The sequence below is a fragment of the Bos javanicus genome, chromosome 29 (assembly GCF_032452875.1).
Source record: "Bos javanicus breed banteng chromosome 29, ARS-OSU_banteng_1.0, whole genome shotgun sequence".
NCBI classification, from domain to species: domain Eukaryota; kingdom Metazoa; phylum Chordata; class Mammalia; order Artiodactyla; family Bovidae; genus Bos; species Bos javanicus.
The window spans coordinates 21,978,172-21,994,257 of NC_083896.1; positions in this window are offsets into that span (position 1 = coordinate 21,978,172).

Consider the following 16,086-nt stretch of genomic DNA (forward strand, 5'->3'; position numbering starts at 1 on the left):
TGCATTGAATCTATAAATTGCTTTGGGTAGTATACTCATTTTCACTATATTGATTCTTCCAATCCATGAACATGGTATATTTCTCCATCTATTAGTGTCCTCTTTGATTCCTTTCACCAGTGTTTTATAGTTTTCTATATATAGGTCTTTAGTTTCTTTAGGTAGATATATTCCTAAGTATTTTATTCTTTTCGTTGCAATGGTGAATGGAATTGTTTCCTTAATTTCTCTTTCTGTTTTCTCATTATTAGTGTATAGGAATGCAAGGGATTTCTGTGTGTTGATTTTATATCCTGCAACTTTACTATAATCATTGATTAGTTCTAGTAATTTTCTGGTGGAGTCTTTAGGGTTTTCTATGTAGAGGATCATGTCATCTGCAAATAGTGAGAGTTTTACTTCTTCTTTTCCAATTTGGATTCCTTTTATTTCTTTTTCTGCTCTGATTGCTGTGGCCAAAACTTCCAAAACTATGTTGAATAGTAATGGTGACATTTCTCCAAAGAAGACATACAGATGGCTAACAAACACATGAAGAGATGCTCAACATCACTCATTATCAGAGAAATGCAAATCAAAACCACTATGAGGTACCATTTCACACCAGTCAGAATGGCTGCAATCCAAAAGTCTACAAATAATAAATGCTGGAGAGGGTGTGGAGAAAAGGGAACCCTCTTACACTGTTGCTGGGAATGCAAACTAGTACAGCCACTATGGAGAACAGTGTGGAGATTCCTTAAAAAACTGGAAATAGAACTGCCTTATGATCCAGCAATCCCACTGCTGGGCATACACACTGAGGAAACCAGAAGGGAAAGAGACACATGTACCCCAATGTTCATCGCAGCACTGTTTATAATAGCCAGGACATGGAAGCAACCTAGATGTCCATCAGCAGATGAATGGATAAGAAAGCAGTGGTACATATACACAATGGAGTATTACTCAGCCATTAAAAAGAATGCATTTGAATCAGTTCTAATGAGGTGGATGAAACTGGAGCCTATTATACAGAGTGAAGTAAGCCAGAAGGAAAAACACCAATACAGTATACTAACGCATATATATGGAATTTAGAAAGATGGTAAAGATAACCCTGTACACGAGACAGCAAAAGAGACACTGACGTATAGAACAGTCTTATGGACTTTGTGGGAGAGGGAGAGGGTGGGAAGATTTGGGAGAATGGCATTGAAACATGTAAAATATCATGTATGAAACGAGATGCCAGTCCAGGTTCAATGCACGACACTGGATGCTTGGGGCTAGTGCACTGGGACGACCCAGAGGGATGGTATGGGGAGGGAGGAGGGAGGAGGGTTCAGGATGGGGAACACATGTATACCTGTGGTGGATTCATTTTGATATTTGGCAAAACTAATACAATTATGTAAAGTTTAAAAATAAAATAAAATTAATTAAAACAAAAAGATTACTTATGGGGAAAAGTAAAATAAACAACAACAAAAATCTTATTCTATTATCAAATTCATGAAATCCCAATAAACATTTAAAATATTAAAAAAAAAAAAAGTCCTAGGTCATATGATTCAAACAGACAGAGAAAAGTTGAATCAATGTTCCTTATCATTTATTTCATGAATCAGTCAGAATTTAATTTACCCAAAACAAGGATATTGGACAGATGCTAGTATATGATAAGACTTTGCTTCTCAAATTAATTATCAGGAGCAATGAAAGTGCTTCAGGAACTGAGTTGCTCAGTTCTATAATTTTTTTACCCACTGATAAAAATGTTAAGTACATTTTAACAGAAAAATACATTAATATATTTTTAAAATAAAACAGTTTTTACTGTCCACACATTGCAATTCAAGTCATAATTGCTGATGTCTTATGCTAGTCATCTAACAGTAGAATGTTAATGATGTAATCAAAATGAGCTGATTATAAAGATGATGTTGCTTTAGTGAAATATTCAGGCAGCAAGTACTCCCCTTATAGATAAGATCTCTTCCTTAGAAACATTCTACTCAATCAATTTCTCATTGAAAAAGTTGCTAGTTGTAAAGCTAATCTAGTTGAAAAGTTATTTATTCTTTCCAATTCCAAACTTAAATATATTGTACAAAATCTAAATAATTATGGGTCAAATGATAAACCTTTCCCTGTGATTCATTGTAAACTATAATATTTATTGAGCAGAGAGCGATATAATTCGTACTTCAATTTCACTTCTTATTTTTTTTTAACGGACATCCTTTACTGAGCTTGTCAGATCCAAAAATATAGTTTTTATTTTTCTGAGGAATTATACATGTAATTAGAGTACTGTTGTCTAAATTGCTGTTACAACTGTTCTTTGAGACTAAACTGTTCACAAGCTGCCTTATAGTTATGGTCAAATGTATCATGTTGCCACATCCTATTGGGAAGACTACATTCAGAACCCACTTGGAGAGGACAATGTGGATGCCCCAGTCATCATATCTTCCCCAGGTACTGATTATTCACTTTTATTGTATGATTATTAGAGATTCCTCAGATTTCATAGATATGCCCTGATGATAGCCTTTTGTCAAAAAGTAAATGACTCCTTTTTATTATTAGGGTGTTGTGGATATCTATTAAACAACACATTTGGCCAATGACATTACAGTTAAACAGTCAAGCAAAAGATTTTAACCTTACTTCTTTCCCCAGTATTTATCTTCTTCACTTATTTCTCCTTGCTGTTTAATATTTTTTTTTTTTAAACAGAGTCAATGGAGAAAATGAGGAAGAGACAGTTCTGGAAAGGATGTTACATTTCCTTCTCAGAGATAAAGCAGTGATCACAGTGGGGAGAGGCTTAACAGTTGTAGCAGTTGCTAGCATAACTTTTAACAGTTATCCTACTATGACTGCTACACACATAATGTAATTTTATGTAATTTTGGAATGTAATTTCCAAAGAATGGGTTCGGGGAAAAAGATAGGGTCATTACAATTTAAACAACAAAAGCCATAAAAATGACATGGATGACAGTCTGGGGTCAGGGTATAGGAAAGTGTAGACTGAGCCTTATGTTAGTGGAAGCCAGGGAGAGGCAGTAACTATGGAAGTGTAAATGATATTGCTATTTGTTTCTTTTTCTTTTTCTATGCGTTAGAAGCTCACCATCCTCCAAAATCTCAACCTTTCCCCCTGCCCCAGTATTAAGTGTATCTTTAGGAAGGGCCTCTGGAAAATTCTGTATTTGTGCCACAACTTAGTTGAGTATCTGTGAAGTGAAAATGTTAGTAGTATCTAACACACAGAGCCAGCCCTAGTTTATCTTATAGATTTGCTTTCGCAGTAATCTATAAATACCCTTTACCTTTCTATGCATCATTTTGATGAAGCACCATAACCAAAGTAGCAAAACATTTCAAAATGCTAAGGGTGCAATTCAATACTTTTAAGTTTAAACAATTATTTTAAATGGAGGATGAACATGGCTCTAAGGGAAAGATCTTTTACTGCTCATGCATTCATCTGCTTCTTTTCATGCTTTTTAAAGCGATCATTGTTCTATGAAGCATTTTTCTTCCTGTAGGGCTCCAAAGCTAATGAATTAGCCCAATTACTCATGACACAAAGAGGAAAAACACTTCACAAGTCCTTATTACCGCTGGTACTAAGAAAGCATGTTTAACTAAAACCTCAGGAAAGTGATACACTAACTAAAATCCTAAAATATGTGCACAATTTATCTGTGGTGAAGGCAAAGAGAGAATTATCAACTTTGTTCATTGGATATAATCTTATCCTTTTTTAAGGAAAATATGCAAAAGTAAAATCAAATTTATGAAGAGTCCATGACATCCTTTCCCTGATGTCTTTAAATGTCCCACATTCAACTATGCCCCACTTGAGTCTGACCAACAGTTCATGCTTACTGCATCTTCAGTCAGAGTCTCTAAATATGCCTAGTTACTTACATCATCTATGGCAGTTACTAAAGTTAACCTTGATGTTTAGAAGCCAACAATTAACTTCTTTTTTGTATTTTATGTTTAAGTGCCTTGCAAAATTGTATCCTTGGGACTTCTTGCTCTTTTTACTTATACAGATTTAGAAGTTTCAGAATACCCTTCTTTGTTCCCCATCATACCCAAAGCCAAGCGATATGAGGCTGTCACACCTAGTAAACCCGAGCTTCACCGGTTCGCTGATTTAATTGATTGCCTTTCTTCTCCCCCATCCACAGTGAACATTAAACTCAGTAAAGCAGGGACCATATCTTCTTTTGGCAACTCTTTATATTAGGGCAAGTAGTAGCTTGTTCAGCAAGAGGAAATAATAAGTATAAGACATAAAATTATAATGAATCATGCACAGATTTCAATATTTATTTGCCAAATATTCACTTCTGTGTCTCACTTTAGCAATGTTTCCCAATGAGTAAAGCAAAACGAGAATAATCTTTATGAAATTGATCTAGAATAGAGAATTAGGTGGTTACTTATTAATACAGTTTATCAAAGACTACTTATATAAACCCCAGTTACTACTTGGATAACATGGAAGTGTATTTCTTTTATAAAAAGGTACAGTGTGTTAGTCATATTATTAAGAGGCTATTTTAGCAGACTCATATATCTACTTTATCATCATCATTTTATTTATCTTTAAAATATTCTGGGAAAAGAAACTAAATTTGATTTTTCCTTCATAAAGTTTAAAATGTAAATTTTTATTGAACAGATTGTAGTTTTCTTTTGTTGCTGACATCTTAACATACTTAGTGAAAGTATTATTTTTCTCTCTTCTTTGACTGCAAATTATACTTTAGTTAAAGGAAATCTTCAAAGGAAGTCCAGTTTAGTTCCAAAGAATTCAGCAAATTCATAGTATACTCTGAAATATTATAGATAATACTAAATTGGACATGTATTCAACTGACATGGATTAGAAGGGGCAAAACTGGGATTCAAATCAAACTCTCTCTCATTATTAGGGCTTCAGAGAACTCAAAGCAGATAGTGAAAAACTCAAAGCAGATAGTGAAAAACTCAAACAGAATATCAAAACAAAATTATAAAAATGCTTCATACTGGGTTGGGGGCAAGTGATCTCTTTCCATGGGGAAAGTCAAGATGGACCATAATGGTCTGTGACATAATAAAATTCAATGAAAAATTAATTGTCACATATTTATAATATTATAATATAAAATATTAATCACATATTTATAAAACACATGAAATGTGCAGGCACCACTGTAAACTCTGAGCAGAAAACAGTGAAGAAAAAAGATCCTGTCCTCATGAAGCTTATATGGTAATGCACTTCGAGATCCTTTTCCAGAAATTGAGAATAATTTCACAGCCTTCATAAAAGATTAAGTATAAATCTGAAAATGCACACAGCAGGGTATCAGTTCATATTTTTAATCATTATTTCTAGTTCTGCCCATACCTTCGATTTTTACAGTATGACTTTATAGATATTTATGTTAGTCACTGAACTCTAATTTCAGTTGCAAATAAAACATTTTTTTTGTTTGTTTACTGATGCAAAATGGAAGAAGATGCAGAATAATGTTGAGAGAACTGAAAATAACTTTTTCTGAAGAACTTTTAATAAACACATATATCTCTTTTGTGTATTAATTATTTGAAATACAAAACTTAGCGGATGAACCCTGTATAATCCAACTAGTATATACACAGTAGACTAGCAGAATGATAAATCTGGATAGGCTTTTTATGTTTATTATTTTTTTATCTTTAATTTTAGATATATTAGATATGCCCATGTAGCTATGTTATAATTTGGGGCATTTTAGAATCTGAGTACAGTGTAAATACAAGTAAGAAGATCCCTTCTGTTTTCCAAAAGAAAGAAAATCTTGTAGGACATTTGGTCCTGTCCAAATGTCCATAAGATATTTGATCCACACCAAAGGTCCTTGAAAACTGGTCCTATAAAATACCATGAGCATATTTGATTCATATCAATGATTTTGGAAAGATCAGCTACTTTGACATTTATCATAATGATGTCTTCTCTTTAGATTTTACTTCAGGATTTGAAAGTATGAGAGGCATGAAGGCATGATGTTGTTTGATCACATAAAATCCCTCTCCAACGTATTTTTTACAATAAAAACAGTAAACACCTCTAGTTCAGAATTTAGACTTTAATATGCAAATGGACCTTAATGTGCACCAGCGCTTCAGGGGCTCAGTGGTAAAGAATCTACCTGTAATGCAGGAGATGTGAGTTCAGTCTCTGGGTTGGGAAGATCCCCTGGAGGAGAAACCAGCAACTCACTTCAGTATTCTTACCTGGGAAGTCCCATGGACAGAGGAAGCTGGCGGACTACAGTCCATGGGATTGCAAAGAGCGGAACATGACTTAGCGACTAAACAACAAATACGAATGCCTAAATTTTAAGTTTTCCCTATTTTTTTCTTCAAAGAAGCATGAAACTTCCAGACACACTATATTAGGATGCCACCACGAAGTATCTAACTCAACAAAGAATTTTTCACTGATTAGGACTTAATTTTTTTAAAGTGAAACTAAATTACTACCACAAAAAATAATAGCATTCTATCTGAAATGACAAAGAGATGCAAAATAGACTTTTTTAAAATTAACACATGGTTGCTTTACAATATTGTGTTAGTTTCATGTGTACAGCAAAATGATTTGGTTCTATATCTTGTATAAGCATTGATTTTCTTACTCTAATTTCCCATTCCTTCCTCAGTAATAAAAAATTAAGCAAGTACACTGAAAAAAAAAAAGTTGCAAACCATCAAAACTTTTGAAAATATCACCATGCAAGTTGCATCAAAATAAATACATTTTAAATTTTTCATAGGATATCAATAGATGTTTTCTGTTCATTGGCAGCAGAAAATATGAGAAGCTTGTATCATTCCACGCTCAAGTAAGATGTTTAGCACATTTTCCCCTCAAAGTTCCAAAGTGATCTCTTGTATATATACTGATGAGTTCCTGTGATACATGAAAATTAAAATTGTCATTTCAGTAGATCTACTGCGACTATCAGGAGAAGGCAATGGCAACCGACTCCAGTACTCTTGCCTGGAAAATCCCATGGACGGAGGAGCCTGGTAGGCTGTAGTCCATAACAGTCAGACACGACTGAGCGACTTCACTTTCACTTTTCACTTTCATGCATTGGAGAAGGAAATGGCAACCCACTCCAGTGTTGTTGCCTGGAGAATCCCAGGGACGGGGGAGCCTGGTGGGCTGCCGTCTATGGGGTCACACAGAGTCGGACACGACTGAAGTGACTTAGCAGCAGCAGCAGCACTGTGACTATCACAGCATTGAACAGTAAGCAAAGCATGAAAGCTATGCATCCAAATGCTAGTATTCGTATTTCTGGATGTGTAGATCAATAGAACAGGAGGACAAATTGGAGCAAATACTCACCCCTGCACTTTGCTTACTGAACTGCAGACTAGAAGATGGAGATGGCATCCTTTGTTAATAATCTGTGATAATAAAATCATGTGATCCCGTCTTGTAGCATTGATTGTAAATAGAATTTTCAGAGGTTTTAAGTCTTTTAACACAGAAACAGATTTCTAGATGTTACATTTCTATTGTGATAGTCAAAACACTCAAATATTCAATATTTATTTAAATTATGGAGTTCTTTAAAAAAAAATGATAGCAACTCTTTAGTTTCTGTGTGACTTCTACTGACTTTACTGAGTTCTGAAGACTGAATCCAATTATGTACTGAAACCCTAGGTTCTTGTCAAATGAAGTGCTTCTATTTCTTCTAAATCACTTCTAAGAAGTCATATCCAGGACCACTATTTCTATTTAAGTCCCTATTTTGTAGGAGACCATGGGCTTCCCTGGTGGTAAAGAATATGCCTGCAATGCAGGAGACCTGGGTTCAATCCCTGGAGAAGGGAATGACAACCCACTGCATTATTCTTGCCTGGAGAATTACACGGACAGAGGAGTCTGGTGAAGCCATGAGTTGCAAAGTGTCAGACACGACAGAGCTACTAACACTTTAGGGGAGTGGTAAGTGGGAAAGTAGATGTGAATTTGCACCATTTGCACTAAAGAAATATATGTACTTATGTGACATAAAATAGCAACAGGATTAAACAAGGAAGAATCACACTTATTCCAAAGGCCCATGATAGAAAAGCAGTAAAAGATGTTCCGGCCACATCAATTCATTTTGGTTTCTCTGCTTAAATAGAGCACCCAGCAATTCTTATTCACAAAAAGAAACTCATGTAATAAACAATAATCTTTACAAATCATTCTAACATCCTTATTTTTCTCTTTGTTAAAACAATTTCAATCGATCAGTATAGAGGAATATGTCTAGAGATCTAATGTACCACATGATGACTGTAGTTAATAACACTGTATTAAATATTGGCAATTTGCAAAGAGAGTAAATTTCAGGTTGTTGCTTGGTTGCTAAGTCATGTCTGACTTTTTTGCAATCCCAGGGACTGTAGCCCACTAGGCTCCTGTGTCCATGGGGTTTCCCTTGGCAAAAATATTAGAATGGGCTGCCATTTCCTTCTCCAGGGGATCTTCCATACCCAGGGATCCAACCAATGTCTCCTGCTTTGGAAGGTAAATTCTTTACTGCTGAGCCACCAGACACTCTCATTTTAGAAAGGTAATTATGTAAGGAGATGTTATGTTAATTAGTTTGACTATAGTGATCACTTTGCTATGTATATGTATAGTAAATGATCATGTTGTACATCTTAAATATACACATATAATTTTAATTTTAAAATAAAATTAAAAGGTAGAATGTTCTTACTGGTTGTGTTAATCAATTCAAACTTTATCCTTTGCTTGCTTCTTTTAATGCATTAGCTTATACATAGTGATTTAAATATGGATAAGCTTTAATTTAAAACATGCTTTTCTTTTGGAAAAGCATATTAGATTTAATTCTGAAAACCCATTGGAGTTCTGCTCTGTCTTTTCTGATAGTGGGTCTTTCATTATTTTTTAAGGATGCAGAATTGCTCAATGTAGCATGGAGAGAGAGAACAATAAGCAAACTATAAAAAGTCTATAGTTTTTTCCTCTTCCTAGTTCATCATGATGTATACGAAAATTTGCTACAAGTGTGACGATGTTGCCACAGAAAAGCTGAAAATGAAAACTTTCAGTGTGCAACTGTGATATATGGTTCAGGTCAGGAATTTCAGATGAGAATATATATCCTGGATGTCTGACAGTTCATATTCAGACTTGTTAGTTCTGAATGAGGTTTAATCATTCAGTTAAAAAAAAAAAAGGTTCTCTATTTTAAGATTAAAAAACATGGTGTTTCTCACAACACTGTAAAGCAAGTTTCCTCTAATTAAAAAGAAAAAGAAAAACACACTGCTTCTCAAAACTGATAATATATAGAATGATTATTCTTTTTTCTTTCTCTCTGAGTGAAAGAGTAAGTTGTTTTGTTTTTATTTTTATTTTTAAAATAGAAAAATACCAACTTAATTGTGAAAAGCACCCTGAACTTGAGAACATTTAAGTTTACATACAAATTAAAAAAAAAAAATTGATGAGAATTTAAGTCAAAAAAACTTCTATTAGTTGTTGTGTTCCAGTTGATTTGTAAATAACAGAGAGCATCATATGAAAATAGGTAAGTGAAAATGAAATAAAAAATAAGATCCTCATTTACTTCTGTTTGTCATTTCAGAGTATTAGATTCCTGAGCAAAAATCATTGTTATTGCAAAATGAAATATTTCTTGCCATATTGGTGGGCAAGAAATGTCACAGCCATCAGCGATTTCTAGCCTCCAAATGTGGGAGCCTCTAGCTCCCAAAAGTGAACACAATGCCTGCCTACCATCCAGCAGAGGCCCTCCATCCCCACACCCCACCCACAGGGATTGCTGTGCAGCTGGGGGGTGGTGGGTGAAAATAGCTGCCATCCATCACACAGGACCCCTTATGGTGAACAAGGAATTAAGGATGTGAAAATCTAGACAGGATTCAGCCCCAGATAGCTGGGGTGCATATGAAAAGACTGAATTGGGTGAGCCCACAAACTTGCGTGAGTCTGAGTGAACTCCGGGAGTTGGTGATGGACAGGGAGTCCTGGCGTGCTGCGATTCATGGGGTCGCAAAGAGTCGGACACGACTGACCAACTGGACTGAACTGAACTGAACTGAACAGACTTGCATCTTCCTTTACTTAGTAAACGGAGAAGGCAATGGCACCCCACTCAAGCACTCTTGCCTGGAAAATCCCATGGACGGAGGAACCTGGAAGGCTGCAGTCCATGGGTTCGCTGAGGGTCGGACACAACTGAGCGACTTTACTTTCACTTTTCACTTTCATGCATTGGAGAAGGAAATGGCAACCCACTCCAGGGTTCTTGGCCTGCAGAATCCCAGGGAAGGGGGAGCCTGGTGGGCTGCCGACTATGGGGTCACACAGAGTCAGACACGACTGAAGTGACTTAGCAGTAGCAATTACCTAGTAAAAGACTAAGTCCTTAGCTTGATATCTGATTTTCCTTACTACTTTATTGTTAACATCTTTTATGTTCAGACGGCCTGCCCGCTTTGTTGCAGATTTGTATGTAGCCTGACTCCCTCTCTTGCCTCTTTGGAGCAATTTTCTCAGGACTACTGAGATACTGCCTCCAGGGCTTGGAGTCCTTAACATTCCCATCAAATAAAATAACTCTCTACTTTCAGATTGTGACTAATTTTTCAGTTGACATTATTTGAAAAGAAGAAAAAAAATCATTCAACTCACTGTTACATATTGCAAATGTCCATTCTGCTCTTATGTTAGAAGTGGTGTCAAAACCAGTACGCTAACTTAGGCTGAAAATCAGCATGGTTTAATGTTAAGACCTTGACTCTGGGTTTCTGCTTGGGCTTGAGTCTACATCTCAGCTCTGATATTTAGTATATGTCTTTAAAACTCTTCTATAACCCTTTAAGGAGAAGGCAATGGCAATCCACTCCAGTACTCTTGCCTGCAAAATCTCATGGACGGAGGGGCCTGGTAGGCTGCAGTCCATGGGGTAACTAAGAGTTGGACACGACTGAGCGACTTCACTTTCACTTTTCACTTTCATGCATTGGAGAAGGAAATGGCAACCCACTCCAGTATTCTTGGCCTGGAGAATCCCAGGGATGGGGGAGCCTGATGGGCTGCCGTCTATGGGGTCGCACAGAGTCGGATACGACTTAGCAGCAGCAGCAGCAGCAGCATTACCCTTTAAACTGAAAGTGTCTCAGTTCAGTTCAGTCACTCAGTCATGTCTGACTCTTTGTGACCCCATGAATCTCAGTACAACAGGTCTCCCAGTCCATCAACAACTCCCGGAGTTCACTCAGACTCACGTCCATCGAGTCAGTGATGCCATCCAGCCAGCTCATGCTGTGCAGTCCCCTTCTCCTCCTGCCCCCAATCCTTCCCAGCATCAGTCTTTTCCTATGAGTCAACTCTTCGCATGAGTTGGCCAAAGTACTGGAGTTTCAGCTTTAGCATCATACCTTCCAAAGAAACCCCAGGGCTGATCTCCTTCAGAATGGACTGCTTGGATCTCCTTGCAGTCCAAGGGACTCTCAAGAGTCTTCAACACCACAGTGCAGAAGCATCAATTCTTCAGTGCTCAGCTTTCTTCACAGTCCAACTCTCACATCCATACATGACCACAGGAAAAACCATAACCTTGACTAGATGGACCTCTGTTGGCAAAGTAATGTCTCTGCTTTTGAATATGCTATCTAGGTTGGTCATAACTTTCCTTCCAAGGAGGAAGCGTCTTTTAATTTCATGGCTGCAGTCACCATCTGCAGTGATTTTGGAGCCCAGAAAAATAAAGTCTGACACTGTTTCCACTGTTTCCCCATCTATTTGCCATGAAGTGATGGGACCAGATGCCATGATCTTCATTTTCTGAATGTTGAGCTTTAAAAAAGTGTCTCAGTCATGTCCAACTCCTTGTGATCCTATGGACTGTAGCCTGTCAGGCTCCTCTTTCCATGGAATTCTCTTGGCAAGAATACTGGACTTTGTAGCTGATCCCCAACCCAGGGATTGAACCCAGGTCTCCCACATTGCAGGTGGGTTCTTTACCATCTGAGTCTCTAGGGAAGCCCAAGATTACTGGAATGGGTAGTCTATCCCTTCTCAAGGGGATCTTCCCAACCCAGGAATTGATCCCGGGTCTTAATGGAAAGATTAATACTGGCTGACTCAAATTTATTGTGAGAAGTGAATGAAAAACATGTGTTAAATGGCTTACCATAATCTTTGACAAGGATAGGTGCTCAGAAAACATTGGCTATTATCACTATCTGATAATTGCATATAACTGTTAAATAGGATTTCAGTTTCTACTCTAGCTTAGCTATTGTATAACACAACTCTACACCCAGCACACAGTTAATTGGTTCTTCTATGATAATGAATTTGAAATAATTAAATGATTTGTCTGAACTATTAATTGTTAAAATTAGAGATTCATCATTATAGTTTCTGGCCTTTCAAAAAGACTATATACAAACAATCGAGGATAAATAGTAGTTTCTTTGTTAACATGTTGAAAAATGCAGAAGTAATAGACTGCAAGCAATATCCTCAGCCCATCTCTTCTCATGGTTTTATTATACATTGAGCTGTTCTCTCATTTTAACTAAAATCATTCTTGTTTTAATTTGAGCTTTTGAGCTTCCCTTCTTTTTATTTCTTCCTTTTCTAATTTCTGTTCTCTAAGGATTTGGAAAATACTCATTTATACATTCAGGAAAAAAAAGGTGAATTTAAGGATCTTGTATAAATCACATAACTAATTATGTAGCTTCATACTTAGCTGTATGCTAAGTCATATGAGTTAAATTATTTCTATCACTTCTTTAAAATATTTTGTTCCATTATTATCATTCATCCTAAAAGCTTTTCTAGTTTCACTTCATCCTTTTAAACAAAGGCAGCCCAAATGGGACCCAGAGGTTTTGTTTTGTTTTGTTTTGTTTTTCAGATGTTTAAATTCTCCTTTTTCTTTTTTTTTTTTTTAATTTATTTTTTTACTGAAGGGTAATTGCTTTACAGAATTTTGTGATTTTCTGTCAAACCTCAACATGAATCAGCCATAGGTATACATATATCCCCTCTATTTTCAACCTCCCTCTTATCTCCCTCCCCACCCCACTCCTCTAGGTTGATACAGAGCCCCAGTTTGAGTTTCCTGAGCCATACAGAAAATTCCCATTGGCTATCTATTTTACATATGGTAACATAAGTTTCCATGTTACTCTTTCCATACATCTTACCCTCTCCTCCCCTCTCCCCATGTCCATAAGTCTATTCTCTATGTCTGTTTCTCCACTGCTGCCCTGTAAATAAGTTCTTCAGTACCATTCTTCTAGATTCCATATATATGTGTTAGAATATGATATTTATCTTTCTGGCTCACTTCACTCTGTATAATAGGTTCTAGGTTCATCCACCTCATCAGAACTGACTCAAATGTGTTCTTTATTATGGCTGAGTAATTGTGTATATGTACCACAGCTTCTTTATCCATTATTCTGTCGATGGACATCTAGGTTGGTTCCATATTCTAGTTATTGTAAATAATGCTGCAATGGTCAACGGGATACATGTGTCTTTTTCAATTTTGGTTTCCTCAGGGTATATGCCTAGGAGTGGGATTGCTGGGTCATACGGTGATTTTATTCCTAGTCTTTTAAGGAATCTCCATACTGTCTTCCATAGTGGCTGTATCAATTTACATTCCCACCAACAGTGCAAGAGTGTTCCCTTTTCTCCACACCCTTACCAATATTTATTGTGTGTAGACTTTTTGATGATGGCTGTCTGACTGGTATGAGGTGATATCTCCTTATAGTTTTGATTTGCATTTCTCTAATAATGAGTGATGTTGAGCATCATTTCATGTGTTTGTAAGCCATCTGTATGTTTTCTTTGGAGATACATCTGTTATCTTTTTCCCACTTTTTGGTTGGGTTGTTTGTTTCTCTGGCATTGAGTTGTATGAGCTGCTCTATATTTTGGAAATTAATCCTTTGTTGGTTTTTTCATTTGCTATTATTTTCTCTCATTCCAAGGGTTGTCTTTTCATCTTGCTTATAGTTTCTTTGGCTGTGCAAAAGCTTTTAAGTTTAATCAGGTCCCATTTGCTTACTTTTATTTCCATTACTCTAGGAGGTGGGTCATAGAGGATCTTGCTTTGATTTATGTCATCTAGTGTTTTGCCTGTGTTTTCCTCTAAGAGTTTTATAGTTTCTGGTCTTACATTTAAGGACCCAGAGTTTTAATGGAAAGAGAGTTTGACTGATATAGAATGGAAGGACAGGCCAGCTTCCATTCCCTCACATATTCTAACTTTATTTAGTTATGGCAATCATGATCTTACTTGTTTTTCTTTATATTCTTTTATTAAATTCTTCCTTAATTTATATTTGCATTGTTGCTTATTCTTTTGAAATTCATTAATCTCGTAATGTGGGTCTTAATAGTGAGTTCGCAATTTCACTGCTTCTTCAGATTTGGTTTTCTTGGTCTTAATTCTTCAACACACATTATCATCAAGGATTTTGGAAAGAAAATGTCTCAAAAGATATAACTCCTAAGATATATTTATCTAGATAACAGAAACTATCCTGTATTGAATGATTTTGTGCCAGACACTTTGTAGTGATGTTCTCATTTAATCATCACAAGAAGAAAGTGTCTATTATTATCTTCATTATCAAGATGAGGAAAATGAGGCCAAAGACAACATATGTAGTGATTATAAAAGTGGCCTTGGAGATCAGATTTGTCTTCTGACACAAATTATTTTTATAACCACATCTGGACATTTCTACCTTCCCTCCTCTCATTCTTTTTCCCTTCACTGTCATCTTCCGTCATTCTTTATCCTTTTTCCAATTCCATGCCTTTTACAGGAAATATACAGGTATATTTCCTTTTACTTTTTGCTTATATTATTCAAAGGCTGAGAGAGTCAAAGATGCATTGGGCAGGGATCCTACATTCAAGTAACTTCCATACTGAAGCTTTTATCATAGTGCCATATGCATAGTTGATATTTACTAAATATCTTTTAATGGATCGATAAATAAAACAAATGAATCTCCAATGTTATCAAGATGGTATAGTAAGATTTACCAGCCTCTGTCACCTCACAAATCTATGCATGGTTTTAAACAGTTCTGGGAAAGTTCTATAGTTCACGTATACCTGTGGCGGATTCATTTTGATATTTGGCAAAACTAATACAATTATGTAAAGTTTAAAAATAAAATTAAAAAAAAAAAAGAAACACGCAACACAAAGCATCAGAGTGGAACCAACAAATTGAGAATGATTGATCATAAAGGGAAAAAAGGACAGCTTCATTTGCTGCATCATCTCATCTTCTAAAGTGTCATTGCTTAAGACAATGACACATTTCAAGGACAATGACAATTTTCAAGAGGAAACTCCCCAGCTAGAAAAATTTCCTCTCAATTGGGCAAGAGGAAGCAGGGAATGACCAGCTACCCCAGTCTTTCAGATAACTGCATGAAAGACCACTTTAGTTTCACCGCAATCAGAGACCAGCAAAGATGAGATGTGTAGAGACTTCTAAGAACTAGAAAGAAAAGTAGAAGCTACCACTACCAGCCACGCAATAAGAGCAAATTGTGTGCCCAGTGACTTACCTGCAGACAATCTCAGCAGCTTTTGCCACTGAAGAAACCAAAGCCCCTGCAGATTTCATTAGCTTTTGCCTCACAAGTATTTGTGTCTGCTGACACCTGTTACCATCGTCCATCCCGCTCCTTCCCCACCAGCCATAGACCAGGATCCTCACTGGCAGTCCACCTGGACCTCTGTAGTTATGCGACTACTAGATTCCAGTCTGATGAAACAGATTCAACTGATATTTTATTTATTTTTCATTCCCACTTCCCATGAGAGCGTCAATACACATAGTTTAAAACAAACTTTTTTTTTTTTTTGGCTTCATTTTGAGGTGAACAGAAATAAACACTCAGGAGACTTCTCCACATAAATTCAGAGGAAGATTGGGTAAAAAAAATTAATCTGAGCATATGTATCAGGTATAT